The sequence below is a fragment of the Lissotriton vulgaris genome, chromosome 5 (assembly GCF_964263255.1).
Source record: "Lissotriton vulgaris chromosome 5, aLisVul1.2, whole genome shotgun sequence".
Taxonomy (NCBI): Eukaryota; Metazoa; Chordata; class Amphibia; order Caudata; family Salamandridae; genus Lissotriton; species Lissotriton vulgaris.
Window position 1 is genome coordinate 464,096,553 of NC_141693.1, and position 7,916 is coordinate 464,104,468.

Genomic DNA, 7,916 nt, shown 5'->3' on the forward strand with positions numbered 1-7,916 from the left:
AATGGATGGATGCATGGGTGAATGATTGTTGGGTACCAAAAAAAGGACACTTACAAGGACAGCGTTGCACAAAAGCTGGGCACAACATGTGTGCACATTCAGACACATAACATGTATTCTTGCACATACACACACACAAACAACAAACACATACATGTGCGGGTAGGTGGGTAGATGGATGGATAGGTGGATGGATGGGGGTGCATGAATGATGGGTGGGTCGGTGGGTGGGTGGGTGGGTGGTGGGTGGATGCACGGATGGATGCATGTTAAATAATGGATGGATGCATGCATGGGTGGATGCTTGTTGAATAATGGATGGATGCATGGATGAATGATTGTTGGGTGGATGGATGCATGCATGATGGATGGATGCAGGATGGATGGATGGGTGGATACATGTTGGGAGGATTGTTGGGTGAATGGATGGATGCATGGATGGATGAATGATTGTTGGATGGATGATAAATGGATGGGAGGGTGGTGGATGCATGATGGATGGATGCATGGCGGATGGATGGGTGGATGGATGGATGGGACTACGCACGCACACCGGGGAAATAAAAACGTAATGCGCTCATCACCTAGCAAACGTTCATTTCACTAGCTGTTGCCGTTTGGGCCAAAGTAATGACAACACACGCAAATAAGGGGGAATCCGTCAATTTTTATTTGCATAGCATTGGATTGGAATCACAGAAATAAATACAAAGTTATAACAACACACGAGAATAAGGGGAAATCCCTCAATTTTTTATCACATTACATTGGATTGCTATCACATAAATAGATACTTTGGATATAGGGCATTACTGACTTCAATTAACTTATATTTACACAGGCGAAAAGGACGCAATGATTTCACATTTTGCATCCTTGTTTGATGTTAAACAGAAACTTCAACAGGAACATTTGCATCTAACATTGGCAGAATTTGTTATTATAGAAATGAGCTGTGATAAGCTGAAACGTACACACATTGTTAGTGAAAGGAATTCAATATACGTGCAACGGAAGCTAGGTAGTCACTAACCACAGACAAGGGGAAAAGTTTTAGTGCTGACAATAGTCGAGCCGACATTTCCTTTGGGCGCTGTGACTGCCATGGGTTTAAAGTACATGCTAACGATTGTGACATGCGCATTTCCTGGTAGCTTTGCTCCTTTCGCAAAATCTCTACAAAATTGAAGAAATTAGGGTGCGGTTTGCCAATACTCGTGTTTAAAGAGTTGTGCCAACCCTCTATGGCATTGTTTGTCTTTGCTCCTCCCTCTAAGCAGTTCGAGTAGCAGTTCCACCAGTCCACAAGAAAACGTGGTTTTCTCCGGCGACCTGACCTGCTTAGATGGCCAATCCATGTGTCTTCAAAATAATTTAAAATTGGTGCCAATTTGTCTTCGTTTGCTATGAAGTACTCGGACTCAGTAATCGATGTACAGTACTCATCTACACTGTGAGGAGGAACAAAGCAAAGGGCAGTTCGTTTTTTAAGCTCAAACTGTAGTTTTCTGTCAGACCCATAATCCTCAATTAGGAATGTTTTTTGGATTTTATGCCAAAACGCCTGAGAAAAGTGGAAAAAACATCCTTGAATTTGGGTATCCAGGTATAATTTAGTTATAGTATTGAGCATTGATAATTCAAAGTCCATGATGACTTTTGTCGGACTTTTATTTGGAATTTTTAATTTTAGGACTGACAAAAATTCAGTATATGTTGCCGTAAATAGTGTATATTTGGGTGAAAGGGGTGGTCGTACTTTTAAAGGTACCATCCATCATCCAAACATCACTATTCTCCAACCTACTTAGATTACGGGGGGTACTAAATATCAAAATATGCTTTAGAGCATTTTCATCGTCATATAATATAAACGGTTCATTCGCAAATGTCAGAGAAAGTTCACGAGTAATTGTTATGTCTGGAAATGTTTGTGGCGTAATGCGTTTAGGATTAGTAGCCTGTTTCTTACGTTGGATTATTCGCCGCAAGTTTGGAATAGTGGGCATACTACTAGAAACATGTTCAGGAATGGTTTGAGATACCTCCCTTGAAATTGCAGCGCAAAGGTCATTGGAGTTGCCTGCAATCACTTTCATTTCATTTATCGATTCTCTCACTTCAATTGCAGTTGCAGAGGCAGAGTGGTTATGGTCGGTGCTTCTTAAAACAGAGTCACCCAAAGTAACCACTCGGCCTCTGCAAAGGCTGGAGTAATATTGGACACACGTCCAATGACCCCGTGGCTACGATTGTCTCCCCTTACAATATATATAACCACTGTGCTTTAGTAGATGGTTTCCTCTGCTGGAAGTGATGTATTTGGCCATCTTCGGATCCGACATTTCCTGTTAAAGAAAAAAAAAGGGAATAATTTCCAAGACACAAACAGGAACATTAATTGATTTTGAAAGTCTTCAAAAGGTCTACACAGTGAATTTGCTCTGTACACAGGACTCATTGCTTTCTGCACTATCTTGTTTGAATTTTCACAATATATATTGCTCCTTGGGGCATGTCTTTATTATAAAATGCGTCATAATTGTATACTATTTTAGACCTTCTTACACTGTGAATAGGGAAAAATGCTATTAATAATTGCATAGCATTCTACCTGTTGCTGTAAGGAAGAGTCACCACTCCAAGGCTGTGGAATGAGAATGTATGGCTGAAGACAGGAGACTTGTACCAGTAAATAATACACTGCTGTATGCATACTTGTCCATGCTAAAAGAGCCAATTCAGGCTCTCTCCCTCTTGAAATTGCCTCTGCTTCGAAAGGCGTTTTTAGAAAGATATTGAAATTGTACAAATTGTTTGGGGGTTCCCGGCTTCCAATAGTGATTCAATGTGGGTCCTCAGGAGTCAAAATTTTGCCAACCACTGTTGTAGAGCGTTGTGGCTACTGTGCATTATGTTTCAAAATTATAATAAAAAGTGTTACGCATTTCAGTTCAAATATACAAACAAAGCCCACTTTATATGCAAAAGAATAAAGAAGATGACTAATTTATTTGAACAGACAACTTGACTTCTACTTTTTTGGTGCTTGCACTGCTGGCAACTACTCCTTGTTATCATGCTTCTTTATTATAAGTTTTGGGTTATGGGGAGCGGGACTAAAATACGAGGTAGTGGATGCAATGTACAATATAATTATGTGGCGCTGCATGGTATAGGTGTGTCTGGTGCTTTGAGTGCTGTGTAATTATGTGGCGGATAATTATGTGGCACAAAGTGGTATAGGTGTGTGGAATGGTGGTGTAACAAGAGTGAGAGGTGGTGTACAAATGGGTTTGGAGAAGCAAAAACTACAGGGATTCTCTACTGACAGGATCTTGAGGGGGCTCAAACCGTGCACTGGTGGAAGCTAAGGGTTTAAATACTACCAGAGCAATACTCCCCACATGCACTGTATGCAATCCGCCTGGAAAAGCCTTTGGGAGCATTTTTCCAAACCCCTATTTAATATCTGGCCAAAGCATCGCTAACGCGTTGGCTTAGGAGAAACATTAAAACAATGATTCCAATTCCGGCAATTACCCTACAAAATTTTGTTTACAAGAGGAATGATTACGCACATCAACACCTCCACGATTTGGCTCCAACAACAATTGGTTCACTCACAAATTAGCAACGTAAGCTATATTTCCTTTTTGAACACTGTGCTCTGGCACTTTGCGCTGACACGCACAAATGTTGCTTATCTTGCAAGTCCGTTACCTTTGAGAGTCTGTAACAGAAAATAAAAAGCTCAGTGGTTGCAAGGTACCATAAAATTATTCGCGCTTGCATAATGCGGGCTAAATAGGCTGTCCGACGTGCTGTCTGGCCACTAGAGCGTCACTGAAAATGGCGCACAGTAATGTTCCAACCTACCCCCAATATGGCGATGAAGGAGCAGATTGTCTGTCCCTAGTGACTGCAAAACCGCAGAATAAACATCATTTAGAGTGCGGGTAAGTGGGCTGCTAACAATGTGCCCTGGAAATGATTGTAAAACACTTTTATTATACTGTACATAAAAGCACAGTTAAAAGTAATTATAATCATGCAAATACACACTTTCAGTCAGTGCCAGTAGAACATAGCCGCATCAACAGCAAAGTTCTACAATTCACGATCTATCTAAATGCAAGCAGCGTGTGGTAGCAATATGTAAAATCTTCCTGTTCTCATGCTTGTTTGTTATTATTTTTGGGTTATGGGGAGAGGAACTTATCCACCTGTAAAAACCTTTGGGATCTTTTTGGGAAGCCACTACTTAACATCTCGACAAATTCTCGCTAACGCAATGGATTATGCGAGACCTAAAAACGATCATTGGGATAGCGACAAGCAGTGGCGGCTGGTGGAATTTGAACCTGGTGGGGCTTTTGAAGTAGGCATCAACGAACGGGAGCGAGCGAGCGAAGCGAGCGAGCCCGACGGCAATAAGGGGGGTGTGGGGGGATCCCCCCGCGAAGAAATTTTTTAAAAATTGGAATTTTTTGGTGCAATTTTCCGCACTATTTCTGTGATAAATGGACTGAAAAATCAGTTCTTCTAGGCATTCATAAAAGAAAACTCATACATTATTTCAGAGAATTTCTGTGTTGCCAAACAAGACTGACTTCTGAAGAGGGCCAGGGTACTAAGCCAGGTTGCACATCCACAAAGAAACACACTTGTAATTTTGTTCCTACCAAAAATGACGGCTGGCCATTTCCTTTTCTGCATCAGCTATTCAACGTTGATTGCCCAGTAATCTTTATGACATATTAAATAGCTACATGTATAGGAAATATCAATTTGAAACAAACATTTAATTTTTAGAAAGTCAGCAAAAGCTTTGCATTTTTGAGCAACTCAATTTTGCAAAATAATTAAGTAAATATTGTATTTAAAATAGTTCATATAGCGCTCTGAAGCCCTTGGATCTATCAGTATTTTAGAAAACCACTAATTAAAAATAAGTTAGGAAATGAGTGTAATATGCATTGCTTATAATGTAAGAAATATCCATTAAAAATCTTTCATTTATTTAAGAAAGAAAGAACAAAAACGTTATTTGCATAAGCAGGCTGGGTACAAATGTTTTACTTTATTTTTAAATACTTTGCATGCCACTCTCAGGCCCTTGTGGCAGTCAGTATAGTAGAAAATGGCTACATAAAAATAAAATATGAAAATAAATAAATGTATATTTTAAGAAATATCCCTTCAAAACCAATAAGATATTTGTAAACACAAATAACATTATTTTAAATAATACTATGTAAATTGTTTGAATGCCACTCTCAGGTCCGTGTGCCCTTCAGCCAGCACACCAGAAAAGTTAAACAAAAAGAAATTATGGAAATAAATAAATGTACATTTTAAGAACTTTCAAAACCAATATATTTTAAACACAATTGACAAAATAAAAATAATATTTAAATACTTTGCATGTCAATCTCAGGTAGAAGGGTTCCTGTCCCTGTCAGTACAGTAGAAAACGGTTAAATAAAAATAAATTAGGAAAATAACTAAATGTTGTACATTTAAAGACATATACCCTCAAAACACTAACAACAAAAATATTTTAAATAATATTAAAATATGAAAACAAATATATATAAATTCACAGATACATAAGCACACATATATAAATACATATCAACTGTGCAGGAGTTGTATGAATATTAAATGGAATGAGAACATTTCCAACAGTACTTCCTAATGTTATCAAACAAAACAAACTGAGCTATAAACACCTGAAACTATGATCACAGATCAGATTCATATTTTCTATTTATATAGAAAGTTTGCTCGTCGATCTTTAATATGAACAAACTTTTCGATTGTTCTTTTGTTGAATTCTGGTATTTCCTTTATTAGCTCTTTTCCCATTGACAGCATAGCCAAAGCATTAAGTCTAGCATGAGTCATAGTGTTTCGCAAAAAAGTTTTTACCCTCTTTAGTGTGGAAAAACATCGCTCAGATTCTGCTGTTGTCATGGGTGTAGTAATGACAACTCTTAAGAGCTTTATGGTCTCATAAAAGGATTTCTCTAAGTTGTTTTCACATAAAAAGCTAAATAAAGCCATGGCACCACCAGTAGTTTGACGGAAGTCTCGTCTTCCATACAGGACCGAAAGTTCTGTACTCAATCTGGCTTTGTCTAACATAGGATAGGCTTCTACCGTTTCTGCGAGTGCCTCAGCTGGGAAAGATTTGTCATGGCTTTCAAAAAGGTCACTTCGCAATAGCGTTGCACTTACAAGATGCTTTGTGAAAGCAAAGCGCTCTCTGGCATTGACCACAATAATGTCACAGACTTCTTTTGCTTCTTGGGTTAAAGTATTTATTTGCAGTCTCCGGTTTACAAATGTACATTCTTGTGGCAGTGTAGAATCCAAACTGTCAATGGATTCTCGTACTTTGGTGATGCTTGTCACAAAGTCTGTAGTAGCTTTCTGGACAGACACAGTGTCAAAGTCTCGCTTTTGCAATTGATTATATAAAATGTCTACCTGAGGCAATATTTTGAAAAAAAGAAACAGAAAGAATATAAACTCTCTATCATCTAATGTTCTACTAAATCCCTTAGCTTCACATATAGTATTCGACTCAAAATCACCACTGATTGCAATGGTTGACATGCATTCAAGGAGATCTTCTCTGAATTCATAAATTAGCAATATTGCTCGAATATTGAAGTTCCAGCGAGTTGCAGACCCTCTTGGAAGTCTTCTTGAAACTATTTGTTCAAGAATTTCCGTCCTTTTCGGGGAACGTGCAAAAAATGCTGTTATACCACCAATCTCTGAAAAGAACATTTTAACATAGATATTTTGGAGGAAGCCTGTTCCATAATTAGGTTAAGTTGGGGGGCATAGCAGTGAATATAATGTGCATTTGGGTAAACATCCCTGATTTTCTTTTGCACCCCACCTGTTGCACCACGCATGACGCTGGCACCATCGTAGCTTTGAGCAATTACTTTTCCTTTAGCACATTGCTCAGGGAAAACAATGTTTAATTCATTAAGAATGGCTGAGGCAATTGTTTCTGCAGATGAGTCTTTTAGATGTGTGAAACAATAAAATCTTTCAGCTACCTTGCAATTTCCATCAATGTAGCAGAAGACCAGAACTGACTGTGTCTTAGTAGAGACATCAGTTGTATCGTCAGCTTGGATAGCTACATAATCAGTGGTTCTCAACTGCTGTATAATATAGTCTCTTATTACTTCCAGCATACAGTCCAGCAATTCATTTTGAATAGTTTTAGAAGTGCCTTTAAACACGGTGGCTGTTTTTAAATGTGTTTCCATAGCACTGTCAATGCTGGAGACAAAATCAACAAGGCCCCTGAACACGCCAGGATTTAGAGACTCTTCAGTTTCATCATGGCCTCGTAATGCCAATTCAAAGGCACCACAAAATCGAATACAGTCAATCAATTTTGATAAAATGTATCGGTTTTTATCCACTTCTGCACTATGTTTTCTTACTCCTACACGGTATGCTTCGTTTAATTGCTGTACAATGTCCGATTTTCCAAAAAGAGATAATTTTAACATATTTGTCAAATGGGATTTACAGGAATCATGTTTTTTTATTTTTTCAGCCAGATGCTTTAGGTCAGTAACTCCTGTTTTTGTCCAGGTAACTTCACCTCCAAAGAGTAAGCATGGGAAACAGAATAAAGCATTTTTAGAAGCGCTACCAGTAAGCCATTCAATCCTATCATACCATGTACTGGTAAAGCAACGTGTGTACCCCTTTCCCCTATCTTTTGTAGACTGCTCAATTTTAATTTGAGGTTTATCAGCTCCTAATATTTTCACTTGCAGTTTATCTGCATATGTCAAACCCAAAAATGGGTTTATGAGTAAACAGTCAACTGTGTTCATTGTGTCCAGCAATATATCAGATTGTAAATAGAAAAC

The 7,916-nt window shown here is 38.4% G+C and overlaps 1 pseudogene; it reads right to left on the reverse strand.

The window, feature by feature from the left end:
* Window positions 1-982: 982 nt before the first annotated feature.
* On the reverse strand, window positions 983-7,547 carry LOC147711092 (uncharacterized; annotated as a pseudogene).
* Window positions 7,548-7,916: the final 369 nt, after the last annotated feature.